Source organism: Dermacentor variabilis, chromosome 4 (assembly GCF_050947875.1).
Source record: "Dermacentor variabilis isolate Ectoservices chromosome 4, ASM5094787v1, whole genome shotgun sequence".
Classification (NCBI taxonomy): Eukaryota; Metazoa; Arthropoda; class Arachnida; order Ixodida; family Ixodidae; genus Dermacentor; species Dermacentor variabilis.
Window position 1 is genome coordinate 220,294,797 of NC_134571.1, and position 23,878 is coordinate 220,318,674.

At 47.4% G+C, this 23,878-nt stretch overlaps 1 protein-coding gene and 1 non-coding gene across 2 annotated transcripts in view; both read right to left on the reverse strand.

The window, feature by feature from the left end:
- Nucleotides 1–23,878, reverse strand: part of LOC142578521 (uncharacterized) — a 226,168-nt gene that overhangs the window by 49,225 nt on the left and 153,065 nt on the right. The gene's annotated exons all lie outside the window — the stretch shown is intronic.
- TRNAS-GGA (transfer RNA serine (anticodon GGA)) lies at nucleotides 23,127–23,201 on the reverse strand. The gene has a single exon. It is a non-coding gene; the product is annotated as a tRNA-Ser (tRNA).

The window sequence follows — 23,878 nt, forward strand, 5'->3', positions numbered from 1 at the left end:
GGCGACAACATGTTTGCCGCTCCTCCCTGGGCACTGAAGGAAGACGATGATCAAGGTAAATATACGTTGGTAGCGAAGCTTGCATAGAAGCCCATACGTTCAAAACATGAATGTTCTTCGACGGTTCATCGGGCTTAGCGCCATCTGTATGTGAAGGGAAGACTTCCGACGGAAGCAAAAACAATGTGACGCCATATCCGTTTAAACAAAAGTGACATCATTTTGTTCTCAAAGGCGCGAAATTTGTTTACTTGGCCTGCCATTAGAGCTGTGTATTCAAATACCCCGACTTGGGCGTTTCGAGCTTTCAGCGCGAGAAGCGATGCAAGAAATGATCACCGGTACAGGTGTCGAAATCTCACCCCTGAACAGAACATACTTTCTTTCAAGCCCAACGAAAGCTCTAGGTGTAGAGTGCTGGTTCTATCATCAGACACCAAGCCCGCTGGCTGTGGATTCGCGCAAAAAAAAAAATTAAGCAATTATCTGTGCATCGTAACTCACTACTTTTGACTGAACAGGTTGACAAACGATGAAGCTGCCCGCGTCGCCAAATTGAGACAAACGTCAACAAGCCAAACAGCACAACGTGTCAGGGGGGGCGTATTCTAAGAGGTGAATTTACGAGCGCACCTTTCTGCAGACTTCAAGAGCTACATTACTTTGCAAGCGATAGCAGCCTCGACGCCCTCGCATGCGATAGGCGCTGCAAAAAGGAATTTATTGACAATGATAAAATGTCTTTTCTTTACTCGTCATGCATATATAAAATTGATTAGAAATTTTATTTGCGTTGAATGCATCTAACTGTGTCTCGCTTTAATTAAAGAGACGCTTTTTTTTCATTGGAATATTTGTTCCCTCCAAACATCGTCGCGCTTCAGTCGTTGCTCCCATAACCACCCTTGCTGATGTCGGTGACAATTTGTGCTGAAACGCTTTTCGCCCGAAGCTTCGCGACCTATTTGGATCGATCTCGCAATTATTTCCAGGCTTTTATATGTGCGGCTGAAGCCGTTGTCTATTATGATTCCCTCTTGTGAATCCCAAAGAAAGCAGTCGGAGCTACATTTTGATACGAAGCGCTGCCGCTGACAAGATCCACCATGAACAAGGACGATGACGTAGCTGTGATGACAGTTGCCCTACCGGGAGGCAGCCACGTGAAAAGCACCATAACCTGCAGAACGAAGCAGAAAGGATTGTAAGGCGACAGCATGTTTGCCACTCCTCCCTGGCCACTGAAGGAAGACGATGATTTCCAGACTTGTATATGTGTGGCAGAAGCCGTTGTCGTCGATGATGATGCCCTCTCGTGAACCCCAAAGAAAGCAGTCGGTGCTACATTTCGATATGAAGCGATGCCGCTGACAAGATCCACTACGAACAAGCTCAATGACGTAGCTGTGACGACAGTTGTCCCACTGGGAGGCAGCCACGTGAAAATAACCATAACCTGCAGAACGAAGCAGAAAGGATTATAAGGCGACAGAAAGCATGACCACGACAGCATGCCAACGGATACATGATAAGCGACTGTCTGACCGCTGTTACGATTGGGGTTTAGCATTACTATACCTGGTTCCCTACTCGACCATTAATGCTTCACCGGCAAGTGTGCAGCTATCAAATGCCTTTCACGCTGCATCTTCGTTGTCTCAGGACCATAGAGCTGGTGACTAAATCAGCCTAACCCAAGCTGACGGCTGAGAGGAGCGCCCAGATGGACTAGTCTGGACCCGACATAGAATAAGACACGCAAACAAAAGAGCACACATCGAGGCGATAACAGCCGCTACCCATCGTGGAAGCAATGATTCCCGTAAAGACCACTCTACCCAAACCTGCCATCGAGAAGCGGACGCTCACGAATCGCGTACTAATTGATAAAAGGGGCCCACGTCGAAGACTTGCGTCGGAACGGCTTCGACGTTAAGTTGCCTGCTCGCCACGTCATTGTCTCGTATGCGGGGGCGTTCGTGCAGCACTGGAGGTGGAGTCCGTCGCAACGGTGCGATGTCGTGGGCAGGAATTCGCGAACGGTTCCGCGATTGTGGTTGGCCAAGAAGAAAGCGAATGCATTTGCCCGACGCAGCGAGAGGGAGGACAAAGGGAGAATGTCTCTTGTAGGGACAAAAACGGAGGCTGCGAGGACACAAAGTGGCAGGTGTCTGCAGAGGGCATTGTAAGTCTGGCGCCCTTTGTTGTCCTCGGCGAAGCACAAAGGCTTTCGGACTGCGACTCCATCGGGCACGCATTAAGAGAAAGTAATCGGTAAATTATGTGCAAGCATCAGTTACTTACTTGCACGTCGAACGTGATGCACTTTTTGTTTTTGGTAGTTTTATTAACTTTGGTCTTAAATTTGGAAGTTCGTGTTATGCTCAGAGTTTCTCTCGTTGTACGAGCCAGCTACACGAATGAAAGCGAAGCAGGTTTTGCAGTTGTGGTGGCCAGTGGTCGCGCTGATATAGTAGGTAAGCATTGAGATCGGAGGTTTGCAGAAACAGACCTAAGTTTGATAATTTATTGTTTACAGTGTAGGGCGTGTATCAGTTCCCCTTGAAGAAATTTCCCTTGCTGGGGCGCGTTTAGGGAATCTACAAGGCTCTCTTTTTTGCACGCAGATTGAGTGTAGCTTTGTTTTTTTATTGCTTCAAATTTCATTCTATGAATTAGTTTAAGTAAGAGTTGAAGTGGTACGTTTAGTGGTACGTTTAGTGGAGCTTAGTACGTTTCGCATTAGAGGTGCTGGTACTGTCTTGTTGTATTGACCTAGCGAAGAACTTAATACGTGACATTTATTCATGTGACAATTTTCGACCGCAGTCACGAATTCCGTCGTTCAAGAATACATCTTTGTTTTCTTTTTCTGTGGCGACTTGTAAATAATGCGGAACGCTGGTGAATTGTAAGTTTGCAAAAACAGAGTTTGAACAAGCCGGACACGTTGCCGTGAGAGGATCCCGATTCTCTAAAAAAAAAGATGAAGAAACGTCGTGCTGTCCGTACTGTGTAACACGATTTCCAACGGTATTGGAGCCGGTTCACTATAAGAAGGGTGAACTTAAGAGGAAGCTTTAGCTCGGGTCCAACTCAGACGCGGCCTATTCAAATACATGTAAAACGCAAAAACGATTTTCTGAGATAACCCCGGAACCGATTTTAATGAAACTTATTGCATTTGAGAGAAAAAGTCAAACTCTAGTGACTGTTACAAGCTGAATTTCGATTTAGGAGACAAAATTTCTTAAAAGGATTTTCAAATATTTGACAGTTTGAAAAAATATAGAAGCATGAAGTTCACAAACTCGTAGCTCTGCATCAACAACAAATATCGCAATTCTCTAAATAACATTCATTAAATCATTCAAAGCGGACAAGTTCGATATGTCATTTTACATCTTAGGTGAATTTGTTACGTTGTTTACAAGGATTCTGCAAAAGCTTATTCCCATATTACTAAATTCGTGGATATTCATGTGTAACATATAAATTTTGTCCGCTTGAGACGTACTATTACATGCAATTCACATAACTGTATTATCATTTTTGTTGTTGAGTTACAGAGTTGTAAACTTGATAGTTTCGTTTTTTGAAGATTTTCGATTTTTGCCAATTTTTAACAAAAAATTGACCAACCTAACTCAAAAATTCGAAACCAATAGTCACCAGATCTTAAGTTTTTCTTTTAAATGCAACAAACCTCGTCAAAGTTGGTGGAGTGGTTGCCGAGAAAAACGAATTTTCGTTTTACATGTATTTAGATAGGAGCACCCGAGCTAAAGCTTCCTCTTAACGGTCTGAGTCGTTGTTTCTGGTGTATCGAAAACCTTATGGTCACTCTGGTTTCCGCGTCATTTTTCTGCTGTTATTTTTGTCATACCTTTTTTAATTATCGCGTAGTTGTAGTTGACTGTTGGCTGACTTTTTTTTTTGGAAACAATTCTTGGAGCTTTTAGGAAATGCCTGTTTTTAGTGTTTTAGTGGCACGACGCGCGCAAGGAATAAAAAAGCAGTAGCGAGTTTTTTTTTCTTTTTTTTTTGTAACGCCTGGTGTATCTCTGTGGAGGGTGGCCTCGGGCTGGCTTCCTTTGTGGTGGTGGGTCTGGCACACTTCTGGAATGACAGCTTATCAAACACGTGACGACAAAGTAGCGAGATCGGTTTCCAAGTGCAGCTTTACCAGTCCGGAGTAGGGAGCAAAGGCCCGAGAGCACCATGCGGCCTGCAGAACGGCTCCACGATCTACACATGCTACGAACAAAGGGTTCGTAACAATACAAAGAAATTCCGCTGGTCAAACGGTGACCCCTCGCCCTGTGGCTGCTAGCCTCTACGTGGCGGTGTCTTCTTCCCTCGACGGAGGTGATGTTACGATATTGCTTGTAGTACATTCAATATGCTACAGTGGAATCCGGTATGGGATATCTACATATGGTCATGGCACTGAACTTTTGGTAAACCGGGTCTATTCCGTCCTTTGTGGTATTCTGAAGCATGTTGCATATGATGTCTCCCCCAAATCTGCTGTGTTCAAAACGTTGTCTTTACCTGATTTCAATGCTTTGCTGCTAGAAACTGTTGTCTTAAAGCATTTTTGGATAAGGCCGTATAAAATGCCTTACGTGCCTGTTCGTTGCCTGAGACCAAAGAATCGTTATTTTACACCCCGCTGTAAGACGAGATACGGTCGAAGACTCCGTAACTATTACGTCGCCGCAATGCTTAATTTACTTCCTCAAAGCATACAAGACGTGAAGACGAAATATGGTCTCAGAAAGGCTCTTAGACACATTAATGCGTGTTGGGAAGCCTGTCATGTGTGTGTCTTTTTCTTTTTTGTTTTTTTTTTGTCACTGTTGTCTACAAAGTAATAGCGTGTTACTGATGGCTCTGTCGCTGTCTGCTAGGCACTGCCGTTCAGGCCCACTGCGGCTTTGACAGGCCCGATTCTTGCATTGTACTATACTCAAATCATCAATAAAGCATTATTATTATTATTATTATTATTATTATTATTATTATTATTATTATTATTATTATTATTATTATTATTGGCGTTTAGAAATGTTATACCTGCCACTCCTCGACGATTAATGCTTCACCGGCAGGCGTGCAGCTATGAAAGGTCTTTCATGAGGCATCATCGTTTTCTCGGGACCCAGGAGCCGGTGTCTAAATGAGCGTAACCAAAGCTGGCGAGCGAGACGAGCGCTCGCCGGGACAATACTGGGCACGACGTAGAATGTGACAAGCAAAGAAAACAGCCCACTTCGGGGCAACAGCCGCCGCCCATCGTGGAAGCAATGACTTCCGCAAGGACTCTACCAGACCCTCACCCTGATAAGCGAACCGTCATGAAAGGCCCACTAATTGATAAAAGGGGCCAACGTTGAGGACTTATGCTCTTATGTGGGGGCGTTCGTGCAACATTTGAGGCGGAGTCTGGCGAAACGGTGCGATGTCATGAGCGGGATTTTGCAAACGGTTCAACGAATTCGGTTGGCCGAGAAGAAGAACAGTGAGTTTCACCGATGAGAGCGTAGCAGATTCGACGTCGGGGAGGTTGAGAACGGTGGCTGGCTAGGCACAGGCCTAGGGAACGAAGCGGGCGCGTGGCTCAGATCGCGCGTGGCCAGCGCGAAGCCACTGGAAGATTCATCCGCCGAGTTGAATGACCGTCATCTAGGGCCTTTTATTCTTTTAAAAATATACTTCTGTTTATTGCGGCTCATCGTCATCACTGCTTTCGCACGCCACAAGAATGGTGACCACGGACAGAGGACATGGCTGACAATAACCGCAACGCTTCCAATGATCAGCACACGACCACCGACTACATCAACACACTGCCAGCGTCATTGTGGGCGCTTCGTGCTCCTAAACCACGCTCACAGCACCATACCGCATTACATATTCTCAAAGAGCTTGTGATGTCCCCTTACGTTTTCGTCCGCCGCGACTCCGCACGGTGTTAAGAACGGCCAGCTGCAGTGCAAGTTTGCCAGCCATTTACGCCAGCGGTGGCAACCTCATCTTGGAATTCCGCTGCCAACCTCTAGCCACGGCGTGACTAAGTCGACTTTGTGTCGGGAACAATACGCGCATCCTCCAATCTCCGTCGCTTTAGCTAGGATGCGTTCGACAAAGCAGGCTTTGTGCTGAAACCGTCACCGTTACGCTCTAGCCTCGTCGCCGTTGTGACTGAAGGAGTTCGACGAAGCAGGCTTTGTGCGCAACACGACAACGCCGCTCTCTCCTGCTATGAGAGGGGGTGTCGCCGCGAAAACGCCGACGAAGGCTCCTTCCCACGCGCCGACCAAGACGCAAGACAATGTGCTACCCGCGCCCGCTATCCAGGAGCGGCTCCGAGCGCTACGAAGACCCTCTGACGTCGGCTCCGGAAAATTGCACCTGTGAGTGTGTGTGTGTGTGTGTGTGTGTGTGTGTGTGTGTGTGTGTGTGTGTGTGTGTGTGTGTGTGTGTGTGTGTGTGTGTGTGTGTGTGTGTGTGTGTGTGTGTGTGTGTGTGTGTGTGTGTGTGTGTAACCCGTCCCGGGGAGAGGTGGCCTGTTTACAATGACTGGACGAACGTTTTCCGTCCCCTTGGAATCAAGGGGGGGACCGAGTGCTTATAAGCCGCTGTTGTGCGGATCCTCGACACACTTTATCAAGCAGTCGTGTTAGACTGACGTACTTTCTCCCGCAGTCATGCTCGACTGATGGACTGCCTGTAAATACTGTAAACCCTTATTCCTCATTCTCGATGAGAAGCACTCCTCCCCTTCATCAACGTCCTCAGCGTGAATAAGTTGGACGGCGGCATTGGCCAGCTACCTTCGAACTCATGCCGGACTCCAATCTTGACAACGGATCACGAGCGATGGGATTGAGCCCCCAATCCTGACAACTGGCTGACAGCGGTGAGATGAACTTTGCGACGTGGTGCTGTATCTGCGGTGAGTGCTGTTCTTGCTTTGACTCTCTAGACTTCATTTTGTGGTTGTGTTTAGAACAGTAGGGATGCTAGATTGTTGAGTGTTAGTTAGGTTGTGGTTTCCTAGCTAGATTTAGAGAGCAGGATCAAGGCAGTAAAGCAGCAATCATGGAGATAAGGACACTGCTGAGAGACGGGTTGTGGATTGTTGGGGATGAACTGGGCCTAGATGTACGCAAGGAAATGCTAAAATCGGAATTACTGACGCTAATTTCCGATCAGGCGAGTGAGAAAGAAATTGAAATGCAATTGGAACTTCTAAAGGAAAGAGAGAAACGGGACAGAGGGAGAGAAGAACGGGACAGAGAAGAACGGGAAAGAGAAAGAGAGGAACGCGATAAACATCGCGAGTTAAGAAAAATGCAACTTGAACTTGAAAGCAAACGTTTGGAGTTGTCTCAAGGAAGTGAAGGCGCTCTGGGACGATCAAGTGAGGCAGAATGGTACCGCATGGACAGGCTATTAAAGCCATTTGAGGTCGGGACCGACATAGGCTTGTTCCTAAGCAATTTTGAAAGGACTTGCGAAAAGATCAACTTCGGCCCGAGTACATGGCCACAGCGGTTGCTGTCTATGTTGCCGTGTGAGGCGGCGGAAGTAATCGCCAGACTTAGTGCACAGGATGCATATGATTACGAAAAGTTAAGGCTCGCCTCCTGAAGAAATACCGCCTTTAAAACGAAGCTTTTCGACAAAGGTTTAGGAGCACAGGCAAGAAAGATAGCGAGGGATATCCGGAGTTTACATATAGCTTAAAGGCCAACCTAGTCGAGTGGCTGAAAAGTGCGGAAGCGTACGACAGCAGAGACATGATCATTGAATGCATGTGTCTAGAGCAGTTTTAGAAAGCCATCCCCCAAGCTGTGAAACTGCGGGTGCAAGACAGAGGGAATGTAAACACTGTGGAAAGGGTGGCTGAATTAGCCGAAGAGTACGCAACGCGTAGAAAGTTGAACGCCGAGGACGGAAACTGGGACGCACGAAATGGACCACGGAAACCCTTTCCGTTCAAAAAGGGTTCGCAGACTAGACGATCGGAGTCTGTAGACGTGGAGGAAAAGCCCGCAGGAAAGAGCCAGGAGAAACTTAACGGAGAAACCGCACAAAAAGAACAGAAAAGAAAATTCGAATCTTTCAGACAAATTCGCTGTTATAAATGCCACAAACTGGGACATATAGCTGTAAACTGCGAGAAGCCTAGCGTAGTTTTCTCCTACGTGGAGGAAAAAGACGAGAATATGGAACTTTTAAGTCCATATCTTCACGACCTGCAAGTTAATGGCAAACCATGCCGAGTGCTAAGAGACAGTGCCGCCACGATGGACATTGTCCATCCGTCTTACGTGACGGTAGATGACTTCACCGGAGAAGTAGCATGGTCAAACAAGTTGTAGAAGAACACAGCGTGTGTCTGCCCATGGCCAAAGTCAAAATCAGTGGACCATTCGGGGAGCTACAGACTGAGGCTGCAGTTTCGAAATTTTTCTCACTGCAGCTCCCTTACCCCTTTTCGAATCGTTCTAATCAGTTGCTGCGTGAAAAAGGGCTTAAACTGGGAGAGGGCGTAGTACAGGCATTGACGCGACGCCAAGCTCGTAAAATCGCGTTGCTTTCGGCCGAAAATGCACAAGCTGCTCCAGCGGAAGTAGCTAGACTCGAGTGATGTAAAAACAGTTCAGGAAAGCCTGCCAACTGACCAGTTCAATGTGAGCGTAGCACAAGAGTATCAAAGTTCAAGCCTGCAGGAAGAGCAAGCTGACGCACTCACAAGTGAGACAGGGTCGTTATTATCACCGGCCTCAAAGAACTTTGATCAGCTGTTACGTGTGGATAGAGAGTCATTGGCAGCCGAGCAAAAGAATGATGAGAGCTTAGCTAAATTACATCACACAGCTATAGAAGGCATTGCTAGACACAACGTGACGATACGTGAGAGAGGAGAATTGTTGTATCGGCACTGCCGAGAACGAAAGGGTAGGATTTTAGATCAGTTAGTCGTACCTACTAAGTATAGGGAGGACCTTCCGAGTCTCTGTCATAGAAATGGGTGGTCCGGCCACCAATGCATAAACAAATCAAAGGAAAGATTGCTTATGGAATACTACTGGCCTGGCTGTTTAAAAGACGTAGAAAACTTTGTAAGATCATGCGACGCCTGCCAGCGTTCTGGTAAACCAGGAGAGGCATGGAAATCTCCCCTGAAGGTAGTGCCCTTAATAACAGAGCCTTTCAGACGACTTCTAATAGACACGGTAGGACCTCTTCCAAAAACAAAATCGGGCTACAGGTACTTGTTGACCATGCTGTGTCCGGCTACAAAGTTTCCAGAAGCAATCCCTCTGAAAGAGCTCAGCTCCACCGAAGTAGTAGACGCGCTTTTGACAGTGTTTGCACGAGTTGGGTTTCCAGCCGAAATGCAGGCAGATCAAGGGTCAGTATTCACTAGCGCACTGACTTCCACATTCCTGCAATAGTGCGGGGTAAAGTTAATACACAGTTCTGTCTATCACCCTCAGTCAAACAGTGTAGAGAGGTGGCATTCGGTGCTTAAGCGAGTTTTGCGTGCGCTCTGTTACGAGCATAAGGAGGACTGGGAGAACTGTCTGCCGGCAACTTTGTTTGCTTTGCGAACGGTTCCACATGAAGCGACAGTGTTCTCGCCAGCAGAACTAGTGTATGGGAGGACACTCCGTTCTCCACTGAGAATGTTAAGAGACATCTGGGAGGAAAGAGGGGAGAGTCCGACAGTGGTTGAATACGTGCTAAATTTGCTGGAACGGCTAAGCGCAACCCAAGAAATAGTCGGAAAGAACATGGGAGTAACTCAAGAGACCGCCAAATTCCATTACGACAAGAATGCGAGGCTTCGTACGTTTAACGCCGGAGACCAGGTAATGATCCTCAAAGCTTCAGGAAAGAACAAGCTTGAAGTTCAGTGGGACGGGCCCGTTCAAGTGTTGCACAAACTTTCAGATACTAACTATGCTCTGAAAATGCCCGGTCGCAGGAAGGAAGTGAGGATATATCACTGCGATTTGATGAAGCCGTATGTAGAGCGGAGGGGAGTCGTTAACTATACCATCAAAGAGCAGGATGGCACTAGTACCAAGTTTAAGGAGTATAGGGCGACCTCCAACTCTAAAATCGGCCTAGAATAAGTAGTGAAATATTCGGTAAGCTCGCGCGCTCTAAGACCCGAGTAGCTAGATGAGCTAAAGAGGTGTTAGGGGAATATCTCGACAGATTCACAGATGGGCCGGGTAGAACCGAACTAATAACGCGTGAAATAGAGCTGACATCAAGCAAACCCGTAAGATCAAAGCCTTACAGGGTGTCTCCAAGACAGAGAGAAATTATGGAGGCAGAGATACAGCGCACGCTAGAGTTCGGAGTTACTGAGCCCGCTGAGAGTGAATAAACGTCACCACTAATACCGGTAGAAACCCCTAACAAGGACCCTCGTCCGTGTGTTGACTACAGGAAGTTGAATGCCATCACTGGGGATCAGCTGTACCCGATACCCAACATTGAGGAACAAATTGAAAGATGTAGCGCTGCTAAATACATTTCAACTATAGATCTCGTGCGGGGGTACTGGCAAGTTCCCCTTTCAGAAAGTGCCAGCCGTTATGCCGCGTTCATCTCACCTGTAGGCACTTTTCGCCCTCTCGCACTCAGCTTCGGGCTGAAGAACGCGCCGTTTAGCTTCTCCAAGGCAATGGATATTGTCCTAAAAGGCTTGCAGGGGTTCGCCTTGCCATATCTGGATGATGTAGCAATTTTTTCGGACAGCTGGGAACAACACGTATCGCACTTCAAACAGGTGTTCTCACGGTTGAGAGAAGCCGGCTTAACGGTGAAAGCGGAAAAGTGTAGATTTTGTTGTTCAAAGGTTACTTATCTGGGCCATGTTGTCGGCCAAGGCACGCGATGGCCGGCCGAGCTGAAAATAGCTACGATTGGACAATTTTTTTAGCCGCGCACGAAAACAGGCCTTCGTTCATTTTTGGGACTAGTGGGGTACTATCAACGGTACATTCCGTATTCCTCGCAAAAGGCAAGTGCATTAACGGACGCCCTTCGAAAGGGAGCACCGAGTAGCGTACACTGGGATAAGGACAACGAGAACGCTTTCCACAGTTTGAAAACGCTATTGGTTTCTTGTTCTGTGCTTCGCGCGCCAGACTACACAAAGGAATTCATAGTTCAATGGGACGCAAGCGACAGAAGTATGGGCGTGGTACTTAGTCAGGTCGGCAACGATAACGAGCAGCATCCTATCCTCTATGCCAGCCGTAAACTAAATGTAAGAGAGGAAGCCTACAGCACTTCAGAGAAGGAATGCGTTTGTTTAGTTTGGGTTGCCCAGAAGTTCTCGTGTTACTTGTGCGGAGCGAAGTTCATCTTCGAGACCGACCACTGTTCTCTGAATTGGCTCATTCAAATGTCACACAAAAATGGCCGCTTGCTCCGATGGAGCCTCACTCTCCAAGAGTACAACTTCTCCGTTAGATATAAGAAGGGAAAGTTGCATGGCAATGCGGATGGTCTCAGCAGGCTAATTTGAATTCTGTGTTCGAGGGTCCCGCCTTAATTTTAGGGTTACTAGTGTTAATTTTATTAAGCCAAGAAGATCCCCTCTCATTTAGCGGGATTCTCTCCATGATTGCTGAATTTGTCAGCACGAAATTGTTTCAGAAATTGGCATAGCGAAATGCAGCATTTTTTTGTTTGTGCACTTTTATTAAGCCTAGCGGGTCTAAAGTGAGGGCCAATGTACGTCATCTCGGCGCAGAGCCATGTTGTGGTGTTCATTTTGCAGTTGCCTGTCCTTGTTGGATGTTTTGGGGCAGTGAAATTACACAAGTGGTCGCTGCGAGCCAAGGTATCGCCCCCTGGCCACCAGCCGTTCTCTTCCTGCCCAGCGGTTATCTGCGCTAGACAGTCGCGATTTACCGGGCCATGGAGGCGCTGTTAAGAACGGCCAGCTGCAGTGCAAGTTTGCCAGCCATTTACGCCAGCGGTGGCAACCTCATCTTGGAATTCCGCCGCCAACCTCTAGCCATGGCGTGAATAAGTCGACTTTGTGTCGGGAACAATAAGCGCATCCTCCACTCTCCGTCGCTTCAGCTAGAATGCGTTCGACGAAGCGCGATTCATGCTGAAACCGCCACCGTTAAGCTCTAACCTCGTCGCCGTTGTGGCTGAAGGAGTTCAACGAAGCAGGCGTTGTGCGCAACACGACAACGCCGCGCTGTTCTGCTATTTGTGGGGGAGTTGCCGCGGGAACGCCGACGAAGGCTCCTTCCCACGCGCCGACCAAGACGCAAGACAATGTGCTACCCGGCGCGCTACCCGGGACGGCTCCGTATTCTACGAAGCCCCTCTGACGTCGGCTCCGGATCATTGCACCTGTGTGTGTGTGTGTGTGCGCGCGCGCGCGTGTGTGTGTGTGTGTGTGTGTGTGTGTGTGTGTGTGTGTGTGCGTGTGTGTGGGTGTGGGTGTGTGTGTGTGTGTGTGTGTGTGTGTGTGTGCGTGTGTGTAACCCGTCCGGGGGAGAAGCGGCCTGCTTACAATGACTGGACGAACGTTTTCCGTCCCCTTGGAACCAAAGGGGGGGGGGGGAATCGAGTGCTTACAAGCCGCTGTTGTGCGGATGCTCGACACACTTTCTTAAGCGGTCATGTTAGACTGATACAATCTCTCAAGCAGTCGTGTTAGACTGACGTACTTTCTCTCGCAGTCATGCTAGACTGATGAACTGCAGGTAAATACTGTAAATAGACCCTTATTCCTCGTTCTCGATGAGAAGCAGTCCTTCGCTTTATCAACGTCCCCTGCGTGGATAAGTTGGATGACGGCATGGGCCAGCTACCTTCGAATTCATGCCGGACTCCAATCTTGACAACGGATCACGAGCGATGGGATTGAGCCCCCAATCGTGACAACGGAAGCCCCTGTAACACCCTTACGAGGGTCCATACCACATCATCCATCGTGACGGCAAACATTTCACCGTGGACTTACATTGCCGACAGGATACTATCTCTACGATCGCCTCAAACCTGCATTGGTTGAGGACCCTCTCGCTCCGTCACCGGATAAACCAATTAACGCAGAGCCAATTGGTCCTCGCCAGTCCCCAAACACACTTCTAGTCTGAATATCCCGACCAGAACTCCTTAAAATATCGTTCCGGCTATCTGTACGGTTCAGCCGCTAGTGGGGGAGCCTCCTGTAGAAGCGCCGACGTCGAGGAGGATAAGGAGAACGGCGGCTGGCCAGGGACAGGCCATTGCTCAGGGAGCGAAGCGGGCGCGTGGCTCAGATCGTGCGCGGCCGGCGCGAAGCCGCTGGGAGATTGATCCGCCGAGGCGAATGACTATCAGCTAGGGCATTATGTTCAGTAAAAATGTACTCCTCCTTATTGTGCTTCATCGCCATCACTAGTTTTGCACGCCACAAGAGAAAGGGAAAAGCAGTGCTTAAAAAGTGGATCTTGAGTGTTGTAGGAGTGTTCTCCTACTCGGGATCGTGATCACGTTCCTACTTTTTGAATTCAATTCAATTCAATTCTTTATTCAACATCGTCATGAGGATGTTGGGTGCATCGACAAAAAGCCAGAAGAAAGGCTTGACAGAGGTCGACGCACCCTACAATGACTTGGCAAAAGTATCGCAATGTATCATACAGCATGTGTAAAGCATTCGGAATAACAACATTGACACAAATGAAACGGTATTTGAACATTACAGGCAAAAACAAAAGCAAGCACAAAGCACTATGACATAAGTGTCAGCAGTAAATAAATTAACATCAATTCACAGCGCGTTATTTAACGTCTGTGCAAGAATGTAGCTAAGCATTAGGCGACCATAATTCGTTCGCGTTTTAGGCACAAACCACGTGAAGCCAGTGCGGGTAGCATAGTTAAGCTCCTTGCATTTCAAGTTTGCCAGGTCTAACATGAATGTATTATTCTGTCTTATACTTGTTTTATACCGCCTTAACAGTAAATTTTCCTGCAGTTGGGGAAGGGGGGTGATGCCAAGTGACGCAAAAATGGGTGCGGTATGTTCAAATCTCGAAGCATTAACAATATTTCGAACAATTCTCTTCTGAAGCATGTGCAGCCGTCTGATATTGGTAAATGACGTGGTGCCCCAGACCAAGATACAGTAATTAACGACTGAAGAAAACAGTGCATTGTACAGCATTTGCTTAACACGCTTCGGTAGGAAATATCGCAGGCGGGACACGATACCAACAACCTTTGACAACTTGCCCCTGACCATTTCAACGTGATCGTCCCCCGATAAATTTTCGTTAAAGAAAACACCCAGACTTTTGACCACGGGAACTATTTGAATGGATGACGAACCCATTTCTAAGCAGATCTGTGGAGTAAAGCAATCTTGTTACGAGGCCTAAATAATACAGCTTTACTTTTTTTGTGTTTATGATTAGCGAGTTCGATTCAGACCATTCATGAAGTCGGCGCAGACACTCTGTGGCTTGCTGTTCAAGATCTCGTACATGTGCTGCTCGGAAGAACAGAGTGGTATCATCTGCGTAGATCATAAATGTTGGGATCTTACTTAAGCAGACTATGTCGTTGACATAAAGGAGGAAAAGCAGAGGTCCCAGAACACTTCCCTGGGGAACGCCAGAAGAAATATGTTTAACATCTGATAGTGCGTTGTTTACTGTTACTTGTTGGACGCGAGAACTGAGGTAGGATCTAATTATGTCAAGACATTTTCCGCGAAAGCCATAGTGTTCGAGTTTGGCTAACATTGTTTGGTGATTGATGCGGTCAAACGCTTTCGAGAAATCGATGAAAATACCAAGAGTGAAAAGCTTTTGCTCAAAGAATTCTAAGATTAGTTCATTTTGGGTTAGAAGTGCAGTCTCTGTCGAAAAGTTCTTCCTAAAACCGTGCTGGCTTGGCGTTAGTATATTAAATTTCCCACAGAAACTAGACATTCGCGTATACAGTATCTTTTCAAAACACTTTGAGAAAGTCGGAAGAATAGAAATTGGGCGATAGTTTGATAGGTCGTTTTTGTCTCCACCTTTATGAACAACGGTTACTTTAGCAATCTGCATTAGTTTAGGGAACACTGCATGTTCGAGGCAACAATTAAAAATATGTTCTAGGACTGGGCTTACTATATCGGCTACATATTTTACTGGCTGAATCTTAAGGTCATCTATGTCCCGTGAGCTACTGGTATTCTTGCTCGTAGATGTAAACCATCATCTTGTAAATTTGTGAGTAAACCTTTTTCTTATCTCTTGGAAGTCGCCCCGGACCTATCGATCGCACGGTAACTGGCATATCATCAGCCACGGAACCGTAATGGCCTCTCGGACGCCGAATCGCAACAACTGTGTGACAGTGATGGGATACGCGATCCTGGGTTTCAACACCGTGGCAGAATGGTGAAGATGACGTGGCAATTGTGACATAGTCTCAATTCAATGACGGCAGCATAATTACGATGGAATGACGAAGAAGGCGGCATGGCGATGACGGCTCGACGAAAATGAAATGGCGTTATTGAAGTGATGGCGGTAGTAAACCAATACAATGATGACGGCATGACGAGTGTCGAATGAAGAAGTTAGACTGATGACGATGAAACGACCACGACGGCATCACGACCGCGATATTACAACGAATGCACACTACCATCCGTGGTATGGCATGGTATGATGAACTTTATTTATTGTCATGAAGATCAACCGTTAGGTTGACGCAGGCGGCTCCCACGTCGGGACAGAAAGGTTGAACCTTACCGCCGCATCATGGGCCTTCTGGACGACCTGTGCTTGATCAAAAAGAACTCCACTGTGTAGGACTCGCCGCCACCAGTCTCTCTCCTTGTGATAGTCTGCGAAAGTCACAGGACACTGCCAAAGCATGTGATCCAGAGTAATGATGCCATTACACTTCTCGCAATTGATTGGTATCTCTCTTTCAGGATATATTTTGTTTATAAAGTTTGGACTTGGATAAGTTCTTGTTTGCAACAATCTCAGAGTCACCGCTTGAGCTCTATTGAGCTTAGCGTGTGGCACTGGTAATTCCCTTCTGTTCATGTAGTAATACCTCGTGATTTCGTTATATGTAAGTAATTGGTCCCTGTTCTCCTCCGGTATATTATTAAGGTGCTGGTCGCGTAGTGCACAGATAGTAAGTCATCGTGCAGCTGCGTTAGCCATCTCGTTTAAGTTCTTCCGAGATGGATCGACAGACCCCATGTGCGCAGAAAACCAGCGGATTTCAATCTCTTGGCTGTCCAACTCAGCGATCAGCTGGGCAGTCCTTTTGGTTACAAAGCCATTGGTAAAGTGTCTAATAGCCATCTTATAGTCACTGTAAGTCTTCATCCACTATTATTCCTTAAAGCCAATGCTATCGCTACTTGTTCCGCGACTGCCGTGCCTTTAGTCATGATTGTAATAGCATCCCGAGTGAGACCATCTGCATCTACTACTACTGCCGTAAAGACTTGCTTTCCTCTGACCCACGCAGCATCTACAAAAGCCGCATGTTCTGTGTCGTGTTCTATCTCTTGCAGGAGAGCTTTGGCCCTTGCCTTTCGTCTTTCCAGGCTGTGCACCGGGTGCATATTTCTGGGGAAAGGAGTCGTCTTGATTATCTCTCTTATGCTATCTTTTAGTTCTACTGTGCCTTCACTTGAAATTTTGGATTCGGTTGGGCACCACCCTACCTCTTCTAGTATTGCTCTACCTGGTCTTGTTCCAGAGAGCCTCTCTCTGTGGGCAATTTCCTGAGATTAAATTATCTCGGCTATTGTGTTTTGGAGCCCCTGTTTCATTAATTTGTTATCCGGCGTCTTAATCGGTAACACCACTGTTGTTTTGACTAGACTTTTAATTAATCTGTTCAGCTTGTTTAGTTCTGTCTGTGTCCAACTGAGCATCCCAGCTACATATGAGAAGTGACACAAGGCGAAAGCGTGGACCAGTCTCATGGCGCTCTCCTCTCCCAGCCCTCTGTGTCTGTTAGTGATTCTCCTTAGCAGTCTTATTACCTCCACAGTCTTGCTTGTGATGTGCCGTATTGTTCTTCCGTTTGCCCCGTTTGCCTCCAGGAATAACCCTAAGACTCTAATGGTTTCTACTTGCTTAATAGATTCGCCTGCCTTCTTGGTTAGTACTAACCTGGGTTCTTCCTCGGGAACATACCCCTCGGTTTTCTACCCCTTCTTCTGTCCTTGAGTATAAGGAGTTCAGACTTATTAGCAGAGCATTTGAGTCCCATGTCTTCTAAAATAGACTCTACCTCATAAATGCTCCTCTGAAGTCTGCTTTCCGCATGTCCCATACTTACTTCAGCGCTCCATATAGTCACATCGTCTACATAAATGGTAAAGTGAATGCCCTCTATCCCTTTTAATCCTTTGCCACTTTTGACATGGCCAGGTTGAAAAGCATAGGTGACAAGACCGACCCTTGTGGCGTCCCTCTGTCACGTAGATCCATCTTCTTTTATTTAATATCCCCGAATCTAAGGTGAGCTGAACGATTGCCAAGAAAGGTTTTGGCCACTTCATAGAGTTTTCTCCCCAATCCCAGTTCGGAAATCACTTCAAGTACTGCTCTACGCTTAATTCTGTCAAAAGATTTTTCGACATCCAACCCCAAGAGAGCTCGAGTGTTTTTTGGTTTAGCCAACAGCAACTGATGCTTGATTAACAACATTGCATCTTGTGTGCACAAGCCTGATCTGAAACCAATCAGATTGTACGGTAGGACGTCATTGTCCTCCACATATTTCGTTAACCTATTCAATATGACATGCTCCATTGTCTTCTCTAGACATGATGTTAACAAAATAGGCCTCAGATTATCCAAGTTGAGTCACTTGCCCGGCTTTGGTATTAAGATACTACTGGCCGTCCTCCATTCTTCTGGATATACCCCATCTTTCCATAGTTCATTAATGTAGGTGGTGAGATATTTTATTGATTCTTCGTCCAAATTCTTAAGCAATCTGTTAGAGATGCCATCCGGGCCAGCTGCTGACCTACTATTCAGATCATACAGTGACGTGCGTACCTCACTTGCGGTGAATTCCTGATCCATATATTTGCATTCTACCCCCAAGTAATCGGGATAACTCACATCCTGATCCTCTTTCCTGAGGGGAAGTATTTAGTAACCAATCGGCCCATTATGCTCTGTGCACTTGCAGTCTCACTTTCCTGGTGTACCAGTTTCGCCACTGCCGTACGTCTATGCACGTAGAGTGGGGGGTTGTTTCATAAGCGCTCACTTCATATTCTGCCTCCAGGATCGTAATGGACTTGATTCTCACATACCTTTCAGCATGAGAGGAGTACGGTGTACTAACCACCACGATATTGTGTGAAGTCTGGGCAGACGATGTCTTCCTTCGCTTGGTCTGCTGTAAGTCCGGCTGCCTCGACGATCGCTTCTCCAATAGCTGTGCTGGCCTTGTTCAGTTTGATGCCTCCCCGAAGCCTAACGATAATTTTCCTGGGCTCCTCCGGTAGTTGCGGCATTCTTGACGCCTTCCCAATCCGGCGCTTGAGATTGTCGGCCCCGGCAGCACCTTTGTTGGCGATCTTCTTTCCTTGTGATTCTTGGAGTCAATTGGCGGCTCCACCAGCTCCCCAGGTCTTATTCGCAGATCGCGATCCGCGTTTGGTGATCACCTGCCAACCCATTCTTTTCTCACCGTCTTCCGTCTCCGAGGAGAGTTCGTCGTCCATGCGTATATCGGCCATGCCGACTTGGCGGGCTTGCTAGACCTACGTGGCGTTAGGCCCTGCGTGGCGCCCACGTGCGATGCACAGAAAAGAGGCTATAGAAGTCGAAAAAATGCTGGCCCACCTTGTCAAAGGTATCCACCGATTCGAGTAAACCTCTCGAATCCGATAATTGAGCTTCAATACGTGGTCCTGCCAAAAGTGCCTGCAGAATCATTCAAAAAGACGGAACCGATGCGGGGCACGTCCGCTTTCTTCTACTACTTCTTCTTCCCATCACCATCCGTGGTTACTTAATGGTTATGCTGTTGGGGGCTGCTAAGCACGAGATGGCGGGCTCGAATCCCGGCCGCGGCGGCAGCATTTCGATAGGGGCTAAATGCTGAAACACCCGTGTACTTAGATTTAGGTGTGCGTTAAAGATCGCCCGGTGGTTCAACCCACTACAGCTTGCCCATAACGAGGTCGCCGTTTTGTCCCCTAAGAGCTCGCAATTTTTTTAACAAATGCATGAAGACTGTATGACGACAATGGCGTGAAGACGACGCCATGAGTATGGTCGGATAAAAACCTGCAATGACGACGACGGGTTGACCACGGAGGTATCACGAGCACGCGGCTACAAAGCCGCCGCCCTTAGTGGCAAAAGCTGTTAGGCAAGTTGGGCCACTGTGTCGCAGTGAGAGGACAGACAGACAGACAGACAGACAGACAGACAGACAGACAGACAGACAGACAGACAGACAGACAGACAGACAGACAGACAGACAGACAGACAGACAGACAGACAGACAGACAGACAGACAGACAGACAGACAGACAGACAGACAGACAGACAGACAGACAGACAGACAGACAGACAGACAGACAGACAGACAGACAGACAGACAGACAGACAGACAGACAGACAGACAGACAGACAGACAGACAGACAGACAGACAGACAGACAGACAGACAGACAGACAGACAGACAGACAGACAGACAGACAGACAGACAGACAGACAGACAGACAGACAGACAGACAGACAGACAGACAGACAGACAGACAGACAGACAGACAGACAGACAGACAGACAGACAGACAGACAGACAGACAGACAGACAGACAGACAGACAGACAGACAGACAGACAGACAGACAGACAGACAGACAGACAGACAGACAGACAGACAGACAGACAGACAGACAGACAGACAGACAGACAGACAGACAGACAGACAGACAGACAGACAGACAGACAGACAGACAGACAGACAGACAGACAGACAGACAGACAGACAGACAGACAGACAGACAGACAGACAGACAGACAGACAGACAGACAGACAGACAGACAGACAGACAGACAGACAGACAGACAGACAGACAGACAGACAGACAGACAGACAGACAGACAGACAGACAGACAGACAGACAGACAGACAGACAGACAGACAGACAGACAGACAGACAGACAGACAGACAGACAGACAGACAGACAGACAGACAGACAGACAGACAGACAGACAGACAGACAGACAGACAGACAGACAGACAGACAGACAGACAGACAGACAGACAGACAGACAGACAGACAGACAGACAGACAGACAGACAGACAGATGGATGGATAGATGGATAGGCAGGACGGCAGGCAGGCAGACAGACAGGCAGGCAATAAGGGAATTGTAACACTTCGCCCGAAAGCTTCGCCCGAAAGGCGAAGTAGCAAATGCGACATCAAATTAGTAGACAGCTATACGACGTAAGGATGGTAGATTTATCGGCTGTGCAAGCTTGTAAATAATCGCTGACTAAATAAATTAACAAGCACGGCGTCACTCGCACGCAAGCAAACAGAAACAGATCTAACTCAACGACAGCGGAAACTCGCGGTAAAATTGCTGGAGTTAAGAACCGCAGCAGCAGCCGCGAGTGAATTGACCTTCCTGTAGTGTCTCGCTTCAGTGCGAACTAAGCGTCAAAAGCACAGCGCCTAGAAAGCTACCAGCACTAGGTGCACTGTGTGCAGTCCCAGCGGAAAAAGATTAGCAAAAGTGACTGGTCGCCGGAGCGGCAAAACCACGGCACGTGGCGCTATTGTTCCCAAGCGCCATGATAGTGATAGTGTCATGTACATTGCATTTTCCAAAGCAGGGATGTTCGGGAGAAAGTGCCCATCTAAAAGACCGCCGCTTAAACCATATCTTAAGCGTTACTTTAGAACAATATCATGCGCTACCGTGGGTGCGTGGATGAACCTGTTTTGTTTTGTCTTTCGTTCGCTGTTCTTTTTGTGCTGGCATTGCAAGCAGCGGTGTTTTCTAACGCAGATTTTCCGAAAACCAACAATATTCTGGGCAATGCACTGTCAAAGGCCATGTGCGCCAGTGGCTACGTCCGAAGACATCAACTAACACCGCTAATAACGCCCAGGCATAAAAAAAATTAATGGGTGGGCTCACGTGCGCCACCTTCTTGGTGGCATAATTAGAGCATGTAGTTTTCACGAATATGGTGAGCTTTTAAGAGTCTAACTCATATTTGAATAACGCACAGCATGGTTTGCTCAAATCACTCTTCCTGAGAAACTCAACTAGTATATTTCACTCATCAGCTGTATCGCATCCTGGATCACTCATCCTGCGTAGGCTATGTTTTCTTGGATAGGGGTAAAGCATTTGAGGAAGTATGCCATAAACTACTACTTTTCAAACTAAGCTGACTAAATATCGACACTAGCCATCTAAAATGAATACAGCTTACTAACCACTTGCAATTCGTTACTACTAACGGTCGTAACTATCCCCTAACTGAAGTTCAATCGGGTGTACCACAAGCGTCTGTGCTAGGAGCACTGTAATTTCTTGTCTATATTAATGATCTGACTGCTGAAATATCTTCTAACGTACATATATTCGGAGATCACTGTGTTATTTTCCGGAAAATAACCATGGTGATAATATAACACTTCATGCTGATCCGGATAACACAGATGACAGGTGCGGGAAGTAGCTAATGAAATATTGTTAGGCGTATAAATTCTTTACAATATATTTATAAAGAGCGAACGTTCGTGGAGACAGAGAAGAGCCCCGCCAGGGCTGTGTCCACTTTTCGTCGGCTTCAGGACTGTCGTCGTTCTTTTCTTCGGCTCATTGTAACGTCACCCCCGGCGGAAAAATCAGCGTCCCGATGCGTAAAACGGGACCGTCAGGAAGAGCACGGTTAGGTTTTAGCCGTGCGTTATGAATGAGATCAGGTGAGCTGAGGCCAGATGACACGGTAGAGCTGACGGGTACGATCTCATAGGTGACATCGGTCACTTGACGAAAGACGCGGTAAGGACCAGTGTAGCAACTACGAATCTATTGCTTAAATAAATAAGGGATGGGATGCATGCTCTAGAATTGATTCCGATTTATCTGGGCTATGCACAAAACGATGACGTTTTAAAGCGAAGCTTTCTTTGCCTCTGCCTTTAACTTTCCCACTGCTGCTGAGGCTGCTGCTGGGGACTGCTGCTGTCGCGCACACCGCGTCGGGAGCAGGCTCAGAGCGTGTATACATATGACAGGTGCGAGTAAGAGAGGAAAGGCGACAGGAGAAACTCGTTTTCACCCCACCGCGTCGAGTGTGCACAATGCCCTCTGGAGCTCCCAGGCCGTCGCCAAATTAACCCCTTGAAAGCGAAATAGAAAACGCACGTGCACTTACATTTTGGGACACGTTAGAGAACGTCACGTTGCCAAAATTAATCCGGTGTCAGCCACTATGGCTTGCCTCGTAATCCGAGTGTGGTTCTGGCACATACAGCCCCGTAATCCAATTCAAGTTCAATATTTTTGCCAATATGCGGTGTACCATGTAGGGAAATGACAACGCTCAACCCTCTCAGAGGTTATAAAATATGGCGTGCAACAACGGCTGAAGCAAACACCTCTCCCCTGTGTGTTCTGTGTACTACGCAGACAAACAGCAGTGGTGCACGTAAGGTAACGTTTACCATCAACTCACTGCTCTCGTGTTCACCTAAATGTTGAAGAAATTAAGATTTGGCCGTCAATATCATCGCTAATTATCTTCAATGAAAGCATCCAGCACGGAAACCTTCGCTTACATCGATTCCCACAGTGCATGGGATCTGCATATTTTCTGTTTCTTTTTAAAGAGCACTGCGAGTTCGTACTGCCCCTTTATCACTTTTGGTAAACCGTGCAAACCTATAGCGTTTGACGTAGTAGTTCTGCGGAAACCCGCAAGGTGGAGAGAAGTAATTGATAAAGGGAAAATCAGACATCCACCCGATCGTAGCAATTGCTACAAAGGAAACCCATACGGTTTCCTCGAAAGAAAAGCCTCAGAGTTGAAGAAAAATTCGTCCTGGTCCGGGGCTCGAACCCGGGACCACTGCCTTTCCGGGGCAGCCGCTCTACCATCTGAGCTAACCAGGCGGCTAGCAGATGGCAGGGCGAAATCGAATTTGTCGACAACACACGAAGCAAAGGCAAGTTTGTTGTATCAATTAGTTCTCTCCACCTTGCGGGTTTCCGCAGAACTACTACGTCAAACACTTGCCTTTCCTTCGTGTGTTGTCGACAAATTCGACTTCGCCCTGCCATCTGCTAGCCGCCTGGTTAGCTCAGATGGTAGAGCGGCTGCCCCGTAAAAGGCGGTGGTCCCGGGTTCGAGTCCCGGACCAGGACGAATTTTTCTTCAACTCTGAGGCTTTTCTTTCGAGGAACCCGTATGGGTTTCCTTTGTAGCAATTGCTACGCACGGGTGGATGTCTGACTTTCCCTTTATCAATTATTTCTCTCCACCTTACGGGTTTCCGCAGAACTACTACGTCAAACACTTGCCTTTGCTTCGTCTGTTGTCGACAAATTCGACTTCGCCCTGCCATCTGCTAGCCGCCTGGTTAGCTCAGATGGTAGAGCGGCTGCCCCGTAAAAGGCGGTGGTCCCGGGTTCGAGTCCCGGACCAGGACGAATTTTTCTTCAACTCTGAGGCTTTTCTTTCGAGGAACCCGTATGGGTTTCCTTTGTAGCAATTGCTACGAACGGTTGGATGTCTGATTTTCCCTTTATCAAACCTATAGCGTATGCCTCGTTCTGCGTAATTTTGTTTC